The sequence below is a fragment of the Meles meles genome, chromosome 4, assembly GCF_922984935.1.
Source record: "Meles meles chromosome 4, mMelMel3.1 paternal haplotype, whole genome shotgun sequence".
NCBI classification, from domain to species: domain Eukaryota; kingdom Metazoa; phylum Chordata; class Mammalia; order Carnivora; family Mustelidae; genus Meles; species Meles meles.
In genome coordinates, this window is record NC_060069.1 from 34321698 (window position 1) to 34341502 (window position 19805).

Genomic DNA, 19805 nt, shown 5'->3' on the forward strand with positions numbered 1-19805 from the left:
ACATACTGGGTCACAAATCAGACCTCAACAAATATAAAACGATTGAGATCATACAGTGTGTATTTTCTGACCACAACACTATGAAATTTGAAGTTAACCACAAGAAAAAAATTGGAAAAACCACAAATACAGGGAGGTTAAACAACATGCTACTGAAGAATGAATGGATTGTCCAGGAAATCAAAGAAGAATTTTTTTTAAAAAATACATGGAAACAAATGAAAATGAAAACATGGTAGTCCAAAACTTGTGGGATACAGCAATGGGAGTCCTAAGAGAGAGGTATATTATAATAATACAGGCCTACTCAAGAAGCAAGAAAAATCTCAAATAACAACCTAACCTTAAAACTAAAGGAGCTAGAAAAAGAAAAATAAATGAAGCTTAAAGCCAGCAGAAGGGAAATACTAAAGATTAGAAGAGAAATAAATTATATAGAAACTAAAAAAATCAATAGAACAGATCAACGACACCAGGAGCTGTTTCTTTGAAAAAAATTAATAAAATTGATAACCACCTAGCCAGATATATCAAAAAGAAAAAAGGCCCAAATAAATAAAATCACAAATGTGAAAAGAGAAATAACAACCAAACCACAGAAATAAAAACAATTGTCAGAATATGATGAAAAGTTATATATCAACAAATTGGACAATCTGGAAGAAATGGACAAATTCCTAGAAACATATAAACTACCAAAACTGAAACAGGAAGAGATAGAAAACTTGTACAATCTGATAACTAGCAAAGATATTGAATCAGTAATCAAAAATTTCCCAACAAGCAAATGTTCAGGGTCAGATGGCCTCACAGGAGAATTCTGCCAAACATTTAAAGAAGAGTTAATACCTATTTTTTCTCAAACTATGCCAAAAAAATAGAAATAGAAGGAAAACTTCTAAATTAATTCTATGAGGTCAGCATTACTCTGATTCTAAAACCAGAAAAAACTCCACTGAAAAGAGATCTACAGGCCAATATCCCTGATGACCACAGATCCAAAAATTCTCAACAAAGTACTAGCAAATTGAATCTAACAGTACATTCAAAGGATCATTTCACCATGATCAAGTGGGATTTATTCCTGGGCTACAAGGATGATTCAATATTCTCAAATCAATCAATGTGATATATCACATTAATAAAAGAAAGGAGAAGAACTATATGATCCACTCAATAGTTACAGAAAAAGCATCTGACAAAATACAGCAACCATTCATGATAAAAACTCTCAACCACGTAGGATAGAAGGAACATACCTCAACATAATAAAGGCCATTAAAACACACACACACACACACACACACACACACACACACACACACACAATAGCATCCTCAATGGAGAGAACTGAGAGCTTTTCATCTAAGGTTAGAAATAAGACAGGGATATCTGCTTTCACTATTGTTATTTAACATAGTACTGGAAGTCCTAGCCTCAGCAATAAGACAACAGGAAGAAGTAAAAAGCATCCAAATAGGCAAGGAAGAAGTAAAACTTCACTATTTAGAGATGGCATGATACTCTATATAGAAAACCCAAAAGACTTCACCAAAAAAAAAAAAAAAAAGCTAAAACTGATACATGAACTCAATAAAGTCCCAGAATACAAAATCAACATACAGAAATGTGTTGCATTTCTATTCACCAATTATGAAGCAGCAGAAAAAGGAATCAACAATTCAATCTCATTTCCAGTTGTATCAAAAAAAGTGTGATACCTAGGAATAAACCTAACCAAAGAGGTAAAAGATCTTTATTCTGAAAACTATAAAAAACTGATGAAAGAAATGAAGATGACACAAAGAAATGGAAAAATATCCTATTCTCAAGGATTGGAAGAATACATATTGTTAAAATGTCTATATTACCCAAAACTGTTTACACGTTTAAGGCAATCCCTATCAAAAGGCCACCACCGTTTTTCACAGAGCTGGAGGAAACAATCCTAAAATTTGTGTGGAAACACAAAAGTCCTTGAATAGCCAGAGTAATCATGAAAAAGAAAAGCAGAGCTGGAGGCATCACAATTCCAGATTTCAAGCTCTATTACAAAGCTGTGGTCATCAAGACAGTGTGGTACTGGCACGAAAACAGACACATAGAAACCAGTGGAACAGAACAGAGAACTTGGAAAGAGACCCACAAATATATCTTTGCCAAAGCAGGAAAGAATACCCAGTGGAAAAAAAGACAGTCTCTTCAACAGATGGTGTTGGGAAAGCTGAACAACAACATGTGAAAGAATGAAACTGGATCACTTCCTTACACCATACACAAAAGTAATTCAAAGTGAATGAAAGACGTAAATGTGACCCAGGAAATCATCAAAATGTTAGAGAATACACGCAGTAACAACTTTGACCTCAGCCACAGCAACTTCTTGCTAGATACGTCACCCGAGGCAAGAGAAAAGCAAAATCAAGCGATTGGGACTTCATCAAAATAAAATGCTTCCACACAGTGAAGAAAACAATCATTAAAACTAAAAGGCAACTTACAGAACAGGAGAAGATATTTGCAAATGACATATCTGATAAAGGGTTAATATCCAAAATCTATAAAGAACTTATCAAACTCAACACCTAAAAAAACAAATAATCCCATTTAAAAATAGTCAGAAGACATAAATAAACATATCTTCATAGAAGACATACAGATGGCCAGCAGACACATGAAAAGATGCTCAATGACACTCATCATCAGGGAAAAATACAAATCAAAACTATAATGATATATCACTTCACATTGGTCAAAATGACTAAAATTAACAACGTGTGAAACAAGTCTTGATAAGGATGTGGAGAAAGGGCAACACTCTTACACCATTATTGGGAATGCAAACTGGGGCAACCACTTTGGAAAACAGTATGGAATTTCCTCAGAAAGGAACTATACCAGAACTATACCACAGTCCAGCAACTGCACTACTAGGTATTTACCAAACAAGTACAAACAAGTACAAAAATACTGATTCAAAGGGATATATGCTCTCCGATGTTTATAGCAGTATTATCAATAATAGCCAAGTTATGGAAACAGCCCAAATATCCAGCTACTGATGAATGGATAAAGAAGAGTGGTATATATATAAAATAGAATATTACTCAGTTATAAAAGGGAGAAATCTTGCTATTTGCAACAATGTGGATGGACCTAGAGAGTAATATGTTACCTAAATAAGTCAGTCAGAGAAAGACAAATACCATATTATTTCACTCATATGTGGAATGAAGAAATAAAACAGAAGAACATATGGGGAAAAAAAGAGAGGCAAACCAGGAAACAGACTCTTAACTATAAGAGACAACCTAAAAGTTACTGGTAGGAAGGTGGGCAGGGGGATGCATTAAATGGGTGATGGGTTAAGGAGGGCACTTGTAATAATGACCACTGGGTGCTGTATATACGTGATGAATCACTAAATTCTACACTTGAAATCAATATTATGCTAAATGTTAACTTACTAGAACTAAAAAACAAAAACAAAAACAAGAAAAAGTAGAAACAAAGTCCCTTTTTAAATGTCACTTGCTTCATTACCCCTAACAGTTGGAATTCATTTGTTAATTTGTTACCTCTATTCTTTTTGTACTTTATAAAATATCAATCGTAGAATTTACCGTTTTGCTTTTAAGAAGGTTGTTTATAAATCCATCCTCTCTGCTAATGTGTGAATTCCTTCAAAGTAGGGGTAATACTGTAATTTTTTTTTCCCCTCAGTGCCTAATGTATTGCTAAGCCCTTGGTATACTTGAATAATGTTTGAACAAAAGGTAAGTATAAGGACATTGAATTATCTGCTTGGGAAGTAGTCTGATATTTCTCTGTGTTAGTATAACATAAGTTTTAAGTTTTTGATAAGCAGATGGTCAAGTGACCTCAAAATAATATTGCTCAAAAAGTATGGTAAATAGAAGTCCCAATGACATCTTCTATTTGATCCTTGCTTTGTTAAAAGTTATGCAATAAAAAAGACAGACAAAAGACTTCATCTAAATTAAAAACTTTTGTGTACAAAGTACATTATTAAGCACATGTAAAGACAACCTACAGAACGGGAGAATATATTTGGAAATCATATATCTGATAAGGGGCTAAAACCCAAAATATATCAAGAACTCCTACAACTCAACAATAAAAAGAGACAATCAAATTAAAAAATGACAAAGGAACTTGAATAAATATTTCTTCAAGGATGATATACAAATGACCAATAAGCATATGAGAAGATCCTCAACATTGCTAATTGTTAGAGAAAGACAAATAAAAAAAAAAAATACCCTGCAATGTGATACCTCTTCACATTTACTAGGATGGTCATAATAAAAAAGAAAACAACAAGTTGTAGCAAGGATGTAGAGAAATTAGAACCTCCATGCTCTGCTGATGGCAGTGTAAAAGGATGCAGCCACTATGGAAAAGAGTTGGCAGTTCCTCCCAAAGCTAAACATGGAATTCCTATGTGACCTGGCAATTCCATTCCTAGGTATATACCCAAAGGAACTGAAAGCAAGAGTGTAATAGATACCTGTATTTCCAGGTTCATTGCTGTATTAATCACAATAGCCCAAAGGTAGATACAACCCAAAAGACAGTATGTGCAATATACATACAATGTAATATTATTCAACAGTAACAATGAATGAAGTAACAGAACAAGCTACAACATGGATAAACCTTGAAAATATTGTAGTAAGCCAGATAAAACTACAACAAATATTATATTCTTTCTCTTGTATGATGTAATTGAAATAGGACAATTTAAGGGACGCCTGGGTGGCTCAGTTGGTTAAGCCGCTGCCTTCGGCTCAGGTCATGATCCCGGTGTCCTGGGATCGAGTCCCACATCGGGTTCCTTGCTGGGCAGGGAGCCTGCTTCTCCCTCTTCCTCTGCCTGCCACTCTGTCTGCCTGTGTTCTCTCTCTCTCTCTCTCTCTGACAAATAAATAAATAAAATCTTAAAAAACAAAAAACAAAAAACAGGACAATTTAAGGAGACAAAAAGTGTATTAGATCCCTCCCTCAGGAGCTGAAGAGAGGGAGAAATGGAGAGACTACTGCTTCAAGGGTATAGAGCTTCAGTTTGGCATGATAAAAAAGTTTTAGAAACAGGAGTCATGGTTGCATAACACTGTAAATGTGATTAATGCCAATGAATTATATACTTAAAAATGGTAACAATGACAAATTTTGTTACATGCATTTTGCCACAACTTAAGTAAATTAATCATGTAATAAACCAAAGATAATTGAATTGTATACCTTTACATGGGTGACTGACTATTATGGCATGTGAATTATATCTGAGTAAAGATGTTTTACAAAATATTATTTAAGGGCAGCCAATGGACTATATATACTATGAGGGTTTTATTGAGATGGGAAATATTCTAGTTGAAATTTAAGGACAGAGTTTTTATCTCTGAAAATGAATCCTAGATGGTGCTATCTTCTTCATGATAACTATTTCCACTTACGGTGTGGACCATCCCATCCAGTGAAGAACTACACATGGATATGTCCCCTGACTTTCTCCCCTGTATGTATTTGGTGCTTACTCTGGGGCAGTTCTTTTTGTCTAGAGCTGAGGAATTCAGAACACACATCAATGGCTGGATCCAGGCTTCTGTCTCTTCAAGTTCAGACTAAGGATTCCATTTTGTGACTGTTTTAAATGAGAAGGTGCCTTCCTTGGTTTCTTCATGACCCAATGAAAGAAAAGTCAAGTCCTAGTTGGGCTTGCTTGGAGCAGGTCTGATCATGTAAACAGGCCATTAATCAACTCTGAAGTTATTAAATGCAATAATCATGCTAAGAGACACCAGTGTACTTACTAATTACAGCAGTTCTTCTCATTAATATTTACCAGTGGAGGTGGAAGTATTAGAGAAAGGAGGACTTGTGGAGTGGAGGTATTACTGCCTGTCAGAGCTTTCACAGCCTATTGAATCTCTACGTAGGTAGAGATTTCTTCTGCCTGGCATACCTCATGGCCTGACTGAATAAATCTAACCACATAATGTTTCCAGAAAATATATTTATGACATAGTTTCATCCCCTGGTAATTCAAATAAAACGATCCTCCTAACAGGGCCTTAGATAAGGGAATGCATAATTATTTAAAGAATCCAAAAGATTGGCATTATTGACAAAAAAGAAAACTAAAATTTTGTTATGAGTCTTCAACAAATATCAACACACTTCTAATCCATATAGGGTTATTATTAGCGAGTACATAAAATAATGCTTATGAATGATTTTTTTAATTTTGGCATTATATAGCATGCTGGGAATTAAAAGTAAAAAGTGTGTAAATATAAGGCACGAAACTTCAAATATCCATTGCATAGCATCCGGCTGCACATGTATCGTGCGTTATTATTATTCATATAGTTTCCCTGATAGCGCAGTGTTGAGATGGGGGCACATCACACAGAGAACACAACAGCAGGGCCTCCCCCAGACACAGTCCAGGTGAAAAAAACAGTTCTTCACGAATGTAGCTCCCCTTAACGGTCATGGTGGGGGTGGGTAAACCACAAAAAGGAAACTGTGAACCTCGTTCAGGTGGGGCAGGTTAGGGTGCAGTGAGTGTGCAGATAGGACGTCAGGAAGAAGAGGAGCATAACCAGATAGCACAAACACTGATATTGAAACAGACCTACTTGCAGCCTCAGACAGAGACTTTAACTGATTGTAGCAATGCCAGCTGTAGCAAGCTGGCTCAGAACACACTGTCAGGGGAGCCTTGATCAGGCCACATCTGGCGATGAAGTAGCAACATTAAACAGGGAAAAAAGAGAAAAGATGTGTCTGTTACATTTGCAGGAATGGTAAGGGGACAATGGAAGTCTACTAAAAATGGAATTCATATTTTAGGTCACCTTATGCTTGAGGAATGTCCCCAAGATAATTGCCTGAGACCTGTGTTATCATTTTGTAAGAGGAAACACTTTTTTTTAACATGAAGTTAGATTGGTGGCTCTTGACTGTGCGTGGTTTTGCTCCCTCACCCCTGGTGCCACCAGAAAATATTTAGCAATGTCTGGATATTTTTTGACGGCTGTTGGAGGGGTGCTGTTTACCAGGGCATCTACTGGGTAGGGTTCAAGGATGCTGCTAAATGCCTTATAATGCACAGGTCATCCTCTTACAACAAATAACTATCCAGCCCAAAATGTCAATAGTTCTAAAGCTGAAAAGTCCTGGTTTAAGGTCAGGGGACACAATGTTTAAAAATCATCTTGTCTTTAAATTACATGTAGAAACAGAGTCAAAGAAGTGGGTGACTAATGTAAGAAATCACAAATGATTATTGGCGGCACTGAAATTAAAGACTAAATCCCTACATACTTCAGTATTAGCAAATGACAGTTCCCAGATTATAAAAAGTCACCGAATGGTGACTAATTTTGATGGTGGTGAAGATCCAGGGTCAAAGAAACTAGAACCTGAAACTTTAGTATAATGGGAGCAAGTGGAGGGACCTCTGAATTAGGAGTCAAAATGCCTAGTATTCCTGGGAAAACACACACCGCACTAAGCTAGGCAGCAAGACCTCATCGTCATTTACTATCAGCAGGCCCCACCCAGTGAGATCAGACCTAAATGGGAATCCAGGTAACTGACTCTCACCAGTATGAAAAGAGGAGTTTAGGGCTCAAGACCAACTCAAAATTGACTCTAAACAATGCTGAAGACAAACTTGCCCAATGTCCCAGTTTTGCCAACAGTTTATCCATTGAAGATTACCATTTTATTTTATTTTTTTTAATATTTTTAAATTTATTTGACAGGCAGAGAGGCAGGCAGAGAGAGTGAGAGGGAAGCAGGCTCCCTGCTGAGCAGAGAGCCCGATGCAGGACTGATCCCAGGACCCTGAGATCATGACCTGAGCCGAGGGCAGCGGCTTAACCCACTGAGCCACCCAGGCGCCCGAAGGTTATCATTTTAAACTATGGTTTTCTTCAAATGAAACAACAGTTCTTTATTGAATCTAAAGAGAAACACAGTCTTCCTATTTTGAGAGTGGGAAGAATTTAATTTTTTTTCTTCCTATCTTTGGATCAAAATTTTTTGCCAGGAGGGGAAAATAATACTGATGCGTGCTCCCCTGTATTAAAAAAATTATCACAATTTATATTGAATTGCTTCAATCTTCTTGCAAAAAAAAAAATATAAAAGCAGACCCCTGCCTTCATAACATTCATAGAGCTGTTCTAGTAATTTGGTTCTTAGGCTCTCACTTGGTCTTGTCACTTCTCTCCAGATAGTACTGTGACTAAACTTATCTCCCCCTTCAGTAAATTTAAATTCTATTAAATTTGATCTTTTCAATTAGTTCCACTCGTACACTCACAGAAGCATTCCCCAAGGAAAGTATGAAATGAAAAGTTTGTAGAAAGACAATTAAAAAAAAAAAATTAAATGCCAAGTGAAAAAGAATTTGATACCTTGGCACAAACAACATATTTTGTGATGACTTTTCTCCCAATATCTGAATTCAAAAGATGATTGTGATTAAGGATTAGTGTCTTTCTAATAAGGGGGTCAGTGGGACAGAGCAATACCATTGGAAACCATCTCAATGATAAACTGGAGCAAAGATGGGAAAACCTAGGCTTTTTTATGTTAGCTTATTCCAAATAAAAGAACTTTGATCATTTTTTGGTATCCAGATACTTTTTATTTTTTTATTTTATTTATTTTTTAATTTTTTTCCATTTTATTTATTTTTTCAGCGTAACAGTATTCATTGTTTTTGCACAACACCCAGTGCTCCATGCAAAACGTGCCCTCCATATTACCCACCACCTGTTCCCCCAACCTCCCACCCCTGACCCTTCAAAACCCTCAGGTTGTTTTTCAGAGTCCATAGTCTCTTATGGTTCGCCTCCCCTTACAATTTTTTTTTTTTTTTTGATAAACATATAATGTATTTTTATCCCCAGGGGTACAGGTCTGTGAATCGCCAGGTTTACACACTTCACAGCAGATACTTTTTATTTAATTTTCAATGATCTTACTACTTTTTTCCTTTTGTCTCAACAGAAATAATCCTTCCCCACCTTTAATATTTACCCCTTTAAAATACATCTTTTCAGTCCTGACCCTCCATTAGGCATTGTCTAACAGAATGATAAACTCATGTTCTCTTTAATCTTGTCCTGTAGATCAGTCCCGTCAGCCTTTGAATTATTTTCTTAATCTTCAGAGGACTCAGTGGAAAAGGCTTCATTTCTCCAGTAGTCTGTTCTAGGTTCCCTGGAAAATACAAAACCTCAGGCATTGTGCCTGATCTAGAAGGGCTCCAATAAGAAAGAATACTTCAAATGTATATGATATTGTATGATCAAAATTCCCTATCACATATATATTTCATTGATACCATTATCAACCTTGTAAGACAGGCCAACCAAGAATTAACATCCTCAAGTGTGCAAACCTGGCAATTCACAGACATGTGCCCCTGGGGCTAATAATAGATTATATGTTTATTAAAAAAATTAAAAAAAAAAAGAATTAACATCCTCTTTTATCAACAACAAAGCAAGACCTTGGGAGTCTGTGACTTGTCTAAGACACATAGTTACTAAGCTACTCAAATCAAGTATTTTGACTGAATGTCCAGTGAATCCTTTCCCTTTAAGTTGAGTCTAGCATCTTGAATACACTCTTTTGTTTGTCACATTGGGGGAGATGCTCAACCCAACAGTAAGCAGTTATGCTTAGTAGGCACATTTCCAACTGTCCCAAGTCTCAATAGGATTACCCCATACATAGATACAAGTAGACCCAAGACTAGAGATTGTCTTTTTCAGGTAAAAATAGATGGACATATATGTTATTATCCCCAGAACTCCACCTTACCACACCTAGTTTCTTCATATTACTGTTTTTACTCTTTTATATTAGCTTATATATCTAAGGAGACACCTCCTATGGATTTTATTAACACAGTCTTTGAGTTCATTTATTTAAAGTATGCCTCCAAATTGTTAGCATCAAATGTTTTTAAAATCATCATTCTTGTGATCCACAATACAGGTTAATTGGTTTTGCACTAGTGTAATGTTACTGGAATCCTAAAGTGACATGGTGGGAGCTGGATAAAACTTACGCCCCTTTATATTTCACATTTTCCTATAACTAGTTTTGGAAGACATTACTTTTCTTCAATCTTAGAGTTTACTTTAATTTGAAGCACATGAAACTTGGCTATATTTACTCCCCTGGTTTTACACATCCATTCTTTGATTGGACACTATGAGTCCCTCTTAAATCAGCATGTGTATGTGGGTAGAAAGTCTTGAGGCAACATTTCATGATAAGTCAGGATTGGAAAGTGTCTTTCTTCATCCTGGCTAGTGAGTATCCTGCCTTAGTCTGGGTCTCAGAAAGCAATGCCAAAGAAAAAAAGTACACAGGTGGGTAATTTATTTAGGAAGTAATCCAAGGGTACAAGAATAGGAAAAATAGAGGTACAAAAGAGGAAAAGAGAGAAAGCAACTCCAAGGTTACTTTGTTGAGTTTGTCACTGCTCTGGCAAATGGGACTCAGTCATGCATAGCTTACCCCAGAACTTTCCGCTCAAGGACTGGAGCAGTTTTCTGTTAGCTCCCATGCCCCATTGGTCAGAGTTGCTACAAGAGGTATTAAATCCCTCACATTTCCATATTTGTGTATAAACGAGTTTGGGGGTCCCTGTAGATCCTAAGATCTTTGCAAATGCCTGTGGAAGAAATATATACTATTGGACAGCTGAGACAAAATGTTGTCAACTTACCCCTGTATCTACATGTCCACTGCAGGAATGGATGAAATGAGGGATAGAAAAATGTGAAATGTGGCATAGGAGGTAATGGATATGTTATCAAATAATGCAGAAGCCTAAAATAGAGGTGCTTACTCAGCTGAATCGCTTAGTGTACCTTATGGAGGGAAATCAAATATTAACTGTGTAGTTAAACTATATTGCTTCCATGATCCCTTGAACTCTTGAATTTATAATTAAAAACACACATCATCCTCTATATTACAATATTTTAAATGGTTACAAGGGCATAACCTTGAGAGGCACTTGATAAATATCAAGTTTTATTATCTTTTTACATTGAGGTTATCAATTCTGAGGACAAATTTTGGTAGCAGGACCTCACATTTATCTTCAGATTTAATCCAAACTTACACAAGGAATGACTAATATAACACATATCTGAAATTCTCCCCAAGGTAGCTAGGAGTTGAAGAGCTGGAAAGGGATGTGGAGATGCCCTGGTCTGGAGATGGAATCTGGATATGGAGATTCCCTGGAGATTCACTGTGTCACTAACTTCTCTCTTCTCTGCCATAGTTGAAGTGTTGTTAAGACTGGACAAAGCCTAATCTTTATCATCTGTTAACTGTCTTTCCGACTATGCTGTCCTTACATCCCTTTGATAGCTTTCAGTTTAGGAATATGTGATAGTGACAGAAAGGTAATCTGGGAAGATCATGTAAGTGACATTTGGAGTAATTGATGGAAATATTTTTCCACTGTTAGGCCATACATCCAATGTTGAGACCATGCCAAACTGTCTCATCAAATCAGTCAACAAAGCAAATAAAGTTGACAAATGACATCATATTTTCAGATAATATACTGAGTCATCAAATGATGTGGCTGATTTTTTGGTTTTCTATAGACATGGTGTCTTGTTTTGTATCCTTATCATTGCAATAATAAGAAAAAATCATTTTCTTTTTTGGAAGCCTATTACTACTTGAATGCAAAACTAAATCATTCACTGCTAGAAAACCTGGGTTCTTGTCCTGCAAAAATTATAACCATTACCCAGTCAATAAACCTGTCTTTGATAGTTTCCTCATCTATGTCATAAGATAAGGATGATTATTCTGTTATTACTAAATTGTCATCTCTCTTCATTAGTGTCAGGATTAAGTGGGTAAAACAGGTAAAGAAAACATGTTTTTCAAACAGATAAATAAAACGCTTTTAATAAAGCATTTTGTTTTCCCATACATAGTTGTTAATGTATATGTTTTAAATCTCAACCATACTTTTGAAGAGTTGAACTGTGTCTTATTCATCTTTAAATTTCCATTTCCTAATTTGGCCATTTCAATTCAAAAATCCTGCTACAAAATCAGACACATAGACCAATGGAACAGAATGGAGACTCCAAAAATAGACCCTCAATTCTATGGTCAACTAATCTTTGACTAGTCAGGAAAAAATATCCAATGGGATAAAAGAGAGTGTCTTCAATAAGTGGTGCTGGGAAAATTGGACAGCTACATGCAAAAGAATGAAACTGGATCATTCTCTTACACCACACACAGATAAACTCAAAATGGATGAAAGACCTCAATCTGAGACAGGAATCCATCAAAATTCTAGAGAAGAACAAAAGGAATAACATTTTCGAATTGGCCACAGCAACATCTTTCAAGACACATCTCCAAAGGCAAGGGAAACAAAAGCGAAAATGAACTTTTGGAACTTCATCAAGATCAAAAGCTTCTGCACAGGAGAGGAAAGAGTCAACAAAACTAAGAGGCAGCCAATGGAATTGGAGAAAATATTTGCAAATGATATATCAGATAAAGGGGTGATATCCAAGGTCTATAAGGAAATTCTCAAACTCAACACTCAAAAAACAAGTCAGTCAAAAAATGAGCAGAAGACATGAACAGACACTTCTCCAAGGAAGATATACAAATGGCTAACAGACACATGAAAAAATGCTCAACCTCACTAGTCATCAGGGAAATACAAATCAAAACCACAATAAATACTGCCTTATACTCATTAAAATGGCAAAAATTAACAAAACAGGAAAGAAAAAATGTTGGCAAGGATGTGGAGAAAAGGGAACTCTCTTACACTTTTTGTAGGAATGCAAGCTGGTACAGCCACTCTGGAAAACAGTAGAGAGGTTCCTCAATATGTTAAAAATAGAACTACCTGGGGTGCCTGGGTGACTCAGTGGGTTAAGCCTCTGCCTTCCGCTCAGGTCATCATCCCGGGGTCCTGGAATCAAGCCCCACATCAGGCTCTCTGCTCAGCAGGAAGCCTGCTTCCCTTCCCCTCTCTCTGCCTGTCTCTCTGCCTACCTGTGATCTCTGTCTGTCAAATAAATAAATAAAATCTTAAAAAAAAAATAGAGTTACCCTATGACAGAGCACTACTAGGTATTTACCCCAAATATACAGATGTAGTGAAAAGAAGGAGCACATGTACCCCAATGGCCATAGCAACAATGTCCACAATAGCCAAACTGTGGAAGGAGCCAAGATGCCCTTCAACAGATGAATGGATAAAGAAGATGTGGTCCATATATACAATGGACTATTATTCAGCCATCAGAAAGGATGAATAGCCATCATTTGCATTGACATGGATGGGACTGGAGAGGATTATGCTAAGTGAAATAAGTCAGTCAGGGAAAGACAATTACCATATGGTTTCACTCATATGTGGAACATAAGCAATAGCACCGAGGACCATAGGGGAGGGGAGGGAAAACTGAAGGGGAAGAAATCAGAGAGGGAGATGAACCATGAGAGACTATGGACTCTGGAAAACAAACTGAGGGTTTCAGAGGTGAGAGGGGAGGGAAGGTGGGGTAACAGAGTGATGGGTATTAAGGAGGGCACCTGTTGTGATGAGCACTGGGTGTTATATGCAAATAAGGAATCTTTGAACACTATATCAAAAACTAATGAGGTACTATACAGTATCTAACTGAACATAATACAAATAAATAAAATAATAAAAAATGCTGCTAAGTAATTAAAAGCATTGTTAATTTCATACACTTTCTAAAGAGACTGATGCCCTACCTACTGTGCTAACAAGGCACCTTAATTTCATACACTTTTTAAAGTTCCTAATGTCCTGTAAGATCATACCATGGTGAGTGTGCTAATTCCCACTTTTTTTTTTTTTACACCTGTGGGAAAGGTTGCCATTTAGGAAAAATGCATCATCTATGATTACAACATGGAAATACTGCAGCTGCATTTACCACCTGGGCCTATTTTTTTCTAAGTAACAGTTAATGTTTCTTATTCACAAAAATGACATAGTTGACTTCCTATGATTTTTAAATGAATTTTTAAGGTCAATAAGCAATTTTTCCTAAGCTAAATCCACACTACTAGAAGTGCATATTTTTTATACCTCAAGTATTTCCTCCTTACCACTAGATACTGGTATGAACATATGTTTCCTCTGGTACTTCAAATGGAATATTCTGTGTTAAAATGAGATAAAAATAAACTTTTCAGCTTTTTTGTGTTGATTTTGCCTCTTAGTTCATCCTATTTATGTCTCTTCCCCTGCTCATACCCATAGTACACATGACTATTCTGGAATCTTAAACTTATACACAAAAGCAAATGCCTTGTCTTGTTACAGGAAACCTACTTCTTTGGTCAATTCTCATCATGTTGCCTAGAAACACTACTATCAATACTTTGCTTCTTCTTACTCACCAAAGATTTTACCAAATGGAAGTTATTAATATAGTTTTATTATTTCTTGACATATCTTTATCTACTCTGGTCTGTGACACCTTGAAACATAGGAACTAGGTTTTTATACATTTTTCCATCTCTTTGTCATACTGTCTCACTGAAAAAATAATTTTGCTACAACAGATAATCAGTTTTGGTTGAATGGATAAATCAATTAATCACACTGCTAATGTCTCTTACCCTGCCTGACTCATTGTCTTCCTAACCCCACTGTAACATGCATTTTGAAACTGTTAGTCTTCTCACTGGTTTTCTTAGCTATGACATTCCCTTCTCCAAACGTGTTGGTAGAACCCTGCCAGCTTAATATCTTCCTGAACCATGCCCATGACCTAGGATGAGCAGGTTCAAATTTTTCAGCATGGTGAACTTCATCACTCATCAATGTACCTCCCTTCCTTGCCTCATCCCAATTTTCCCATTGAATTCATGGTTAACTAGGCTCCTGGTTCTTCCACTGATGCTTAAGAGGAAAACTCTTCTGGGTCCTTCCAAAGAAATGGTACACTCCGTGTACACTCTGCAGCTATGTCAACACCCAGAGTGGGAACACACGCATTACATGAGCATAGTAGCCTGTGGTCATCTCCCCACTCTGCTAGCATCAGATCTGCCATTGCATTTGCTTTGAGCATGGATGCTACTATGGAAACGAGTGACAACAAGTTGCAATGGGGTATTTTACTTTAGAGTTCAGTCAGGGTTGTTTTGAAGTCAGCTCAAATATTCCACTGAGAGTGACCCTATATAATTAAAGGAAAAAGGAGGCCACTAGATTGACAAATATTAAATGTATATAGTATCTGTTCCTTAATTTCTTCTTAGTCCCTACCTTAAGATATGTGGTTTCCAAGAAAAACAGGCCATTTCTTATTTGTAAGAATACATTTCAGCTCTCTCGTTTCAGTTCACCAGCAGCACAAAGTCAGACATTTTTTGAGTACCTGTTCTGTGTAAGTGTGTTAAACATTTTCACAGAGTATTTTCTTTTATTTTTCCAATCTGTCTCCATATAAAATTGGATCAACATTATGTTCTCCAATCTCCTTTAAATTATTATTTTCATCAAATGATTTCTCTCCCCACTTCTGTCTCTTTTTCTTTTTGTATACTATACATTAAATGTTATAAATTTTATCAAGCATGGTGATTGACAAGTGTCAAGATTATTACTGAAAATCAGCATGCTGGATTCTTGGTATCACCTAGAGTTTTCAGGCTCTTGTGGATTGCAGTGTATCTTTTAGTAACACGGACATATGCTATACCAATAATTCTAAGGACTAGAAGGATGCCAAAATACCTGCTTTGAGCAAGAGCCTGATGAAGTACCATAAGGACCAGAGGGGGCCTACATTCAGAAGAGCTAGGTTTAAGAGCTGGCATTGGCATGAGCAATTTTCTAGTGTCTCTGTCTGTGAGTTTCTGTTTTCATTCTGTGTCATATGTATTGACTCAGAAAGCTATTGTGCCAAGGAAGTATACTGTATTTGAAAGTGTGTGGTCACACAGATTGTGTTCTCTTGAGATTTTACAGTAACCATAAATCACAGTTTCTCCCTGTATCTCTGTTCTCTGGCCTCAGAGGTGAGTAGATGTGATATGTGACTAGTGCAACTAAGAAATTGAATCTTAAATTAAGTAAAATTAATAAACCCACATGGGACTAATGGCTACCATATTGGGCACTGAGGGTCTACATTTTCCCATTTGTTATTATTTTTTTAAAAGATTTTATTATTTATTTGACAGAGATCACAAGTAGACAGAGAGGCAGGCAGAGAGAGAGGAGGAAGCAGGCTCCCCACTGAGCAGAGAGCCCAATGTGGGGCTTAATCCCAGGACCCTGGGATCATGACCTTAGGTGAAGGCAACCTGAGGCAACCAGGTGCCCACTATTTGTTATTTTGCATATTTTGTTATTTGATACTTGTTGCCTCCTTAGAATTTTTTTCAAGATTTTTTTTTTTTTATTTTCCTCTCTCCATGCCCTGTTTAGATAGCACTCAAAATAACTGGTCTTAGAAGGTTTTAATTCAGCTGTGAAAACATCTTGACCTGGCACTATTTTTAACTTCCTTAACATAGTCTATAATTACTGATTTACTTACATTTTATCTTTCTTCTTGAGTCATTTTTCTGTCACTGATGTTTTCTGAGAAACCATCTATTTTGAATAGACTTTCAAATGTATTTTCATGGCTTGGAGAATACTTCTACTACTTATTTCCAAACCCATATGTCTATATTTCTGAGTTCTCAATTCTTATTCTATAAACTTTTATCTTTCTTTTTATTTATCTAGTGACTTGTTTTCTTAAGAATTCACTGCACTCTTTTTTTAATTCACTGCACTTCTAAATCACTTTGTCTGTTATTGTCTCATAATTATCTTTCTTATCAACAAATGAGTTTTTGTTTTTATATTTGCAAGTTCCTTCCTCTTGAGCTTTTTCTTTTTCCTCTTTGTTTTGCAATTTAAACAAATTAAATTTACCATTTTACACATTTCTAGTCTTTCTTCTTCAATTATGTGAACATTTCAGGTAAAACTTTCCCTTTTAAACTGCCCTCACTTTTGAGTCAAATGGCAGAGAAGTAGTAGGCTGAGACTACATCGGGGAGCAGGAGATCAGCTAGATAGCTTATCTAAATATTGCAAACACCTACAAATCCAACGGGAGATCGAAGAGAAGAAGAACTGCAAATCTAGAAACAGAAAATCAACCACTTTCTGAAAGGTAGGACTGGCAGAGAAGTTAATCCAAAACGACGGGAAGATAGACCACGGGGGGAGGGGTCAGCTTCTGGCAAGCGGCAGAGCAAAGGAGCACAAAATCAGGACTTTTAAAAGTCTGTTCCACTGAGGGACATTGCTCCAGAGGCTAAACCAGGGTGAAGCCCACGCAGGGTCAGCATGGCCCCAGGTCCCACAGGGTCACAGAAGGATCGGGGGTGTTAGAGTGTCACAGAGGCGCAGGTATTAGAACGGAGAAGCTGGCTACAGAGACAGAGCCGAGGACTGAACTCTCAGCTCGGGGTTACCTTGAACTGGTCGCAGGCTGGGTGAGCTCGGAGCGTGGCTAGAGACTGGGGATACGGGAGTGATTGGGCGCTGTACTCTTGGGGCACACTGAGGAGTGGGGCCCCAGGCTCTCGGCTCCTCCAGGCGGGAGACTGGGAGGCCACCATTTTCATTCCCGTCCTCCGGAACTCTATGGAAAGCGATGAGGGAACAAAAGCTCTCAAAAGCGAACCCGAGCGGATTAATTAGTCCAGCCCACAGTAAGGGCGCTGCAATTCTGCCTCGGGCAAAGACACTTGAGAGTCACTACAACAGGCTCCTCCCCCAGAAGATCAACAAAAAATCCAGCCAGGACGAAGTTCATCTATCAAGGAAAGCAGGTTCAATACCTAGGATAGCAGCAGAATTCCAGAGGATCAGAAAGCAAAGCACGGAACTCATGGCTTTCTCCCCAAGATTCTTTAGTCTTGCGGTTAATTCAATTTTTTTTTCAATTTTTTTTTTCTTTTTTCTTCTTCTGCTAAATTTTTTAAAACCTTTACCCTTTTCTTTTTAATGTTTTTTGACTAGTTTATCGAAAATATATATTTTTTCTTTTTTAAATATTTTTTCTTTATTTGTTTTATTTTTTTAATTTTTTTTCTGAACCTCTTTTTATCCCCTTTCTCCCACCCACAATTTAGGGTCTCTTCTGATTTGGTTACAGCGCATATTTCTGGGGTTTTTGTCACCCTTTTAGTATTTTATTTGATCCTTGGTATCCTCTTATCTGGACAAAACGACAAGGCGGAAAAAATCACCACAAACAAAAGAACAAGAGGCAGTACCGAAGGCTAGGGAACTAATCAACACAGACATTGGTAATATGTCAGATCTAGAGTTCAGAATGACGATTCTGAAGGTTCTAGCTGGGCTCGAAAAAGGCATGGACGATATTAGAGAAAACCTCTCTGGAGATATAAAAGCTCTTCCTGGAGAAATTAAAGAACTAAAATCTAACCAAGTTGAAATCAAAAAGGCTATTAATGAGGTGCAATAAAAAATGGAGGCTCTCACTGCTAGGATCAGTGAGGCAGAAGAAACAATTAGTGATATAGAAGACCAAATGACAGAGAATAAAGAAGCCGAGCAAAAGAGGGACAAACAGCTACTGGACCATGAGGGGAGAATTCGAGAGATAAGTGACACCATAAGACGAAACAACATTAGAATAATTGGCATTCCAGAAGAAGAAGAAAGAGAGAGGGGAGCAGAAGGTCTATTGGAGAGAATCATTGGAGAGAATTTCCCTAATATGGCAAAGGGAACAAGCATCAAAATCTAGGAGGTGCAGAGAACCCCCCTCAAAATCAACAAGAATAGGCCCACACCCCATCACCTAATAGTAAAATTTACAAGTCTTAGTGACAAAGAGAAAATCCTGAAAGCAGCCCGGGAAAAGAAGTCTGTAACATACAATGGTAAAAATATTAGATTGGCAGCAGACTTATCCACAGAGACCTGTCAGGTCAGAAAGAGCTGGCATGATACATTCAGAGCACTAAACGAGAAAAGCATGCAGCCAAGAATACTATATTCAGCTAGGCTATCATTGAAAATAGAAGGAGAGATCAAAAGCTTCCAGGACAAGCAAAAACTGAAAGAATTTGCAAACACCAAACCAGCTCTACAGGAAATATTGAAAGCAGTCATCTAAGCAAAGAGAGAGCCTAAAAGTAGTAGATCAGAAAGGTACAGAGACAATATACAGTAACAGTCACCTTACAGGCAACATAATGGCACTAAATTCATATCTCTCAATAGTTACCCTGAGTGTTAATGGGCTAAATGCCCCAATAAAAACACACAGGGTATCAGAATGGATAAGAAAACAAAAGCCATATATACGTTGCCTACAAGAAACTCATTTTAGATACAAAGACACCTCCAGATTTAAAGTAAGGGGGTGGAAAACAATTTACCATGCTAATGGACATCAGAAGAAAGCTGGGGTGGCAATCCTTATATCAGATCAATTAGATTTTAAGCCAAAGACTATAATAAGAGATGAGGAAGGACACTATACCATACTCCAAGGGTCTGTCAAACAAGAAGATCTAACCATTTTAAATATCTATGCCCCTAACGTGGGAGCAGCCAACTATATCAACCAATTAATAACAAAATCAAAGAAACACATCAATAATAATACAATAATAGTAGGGGACTTGAACACTCCCCTCACTGAAATGGACAG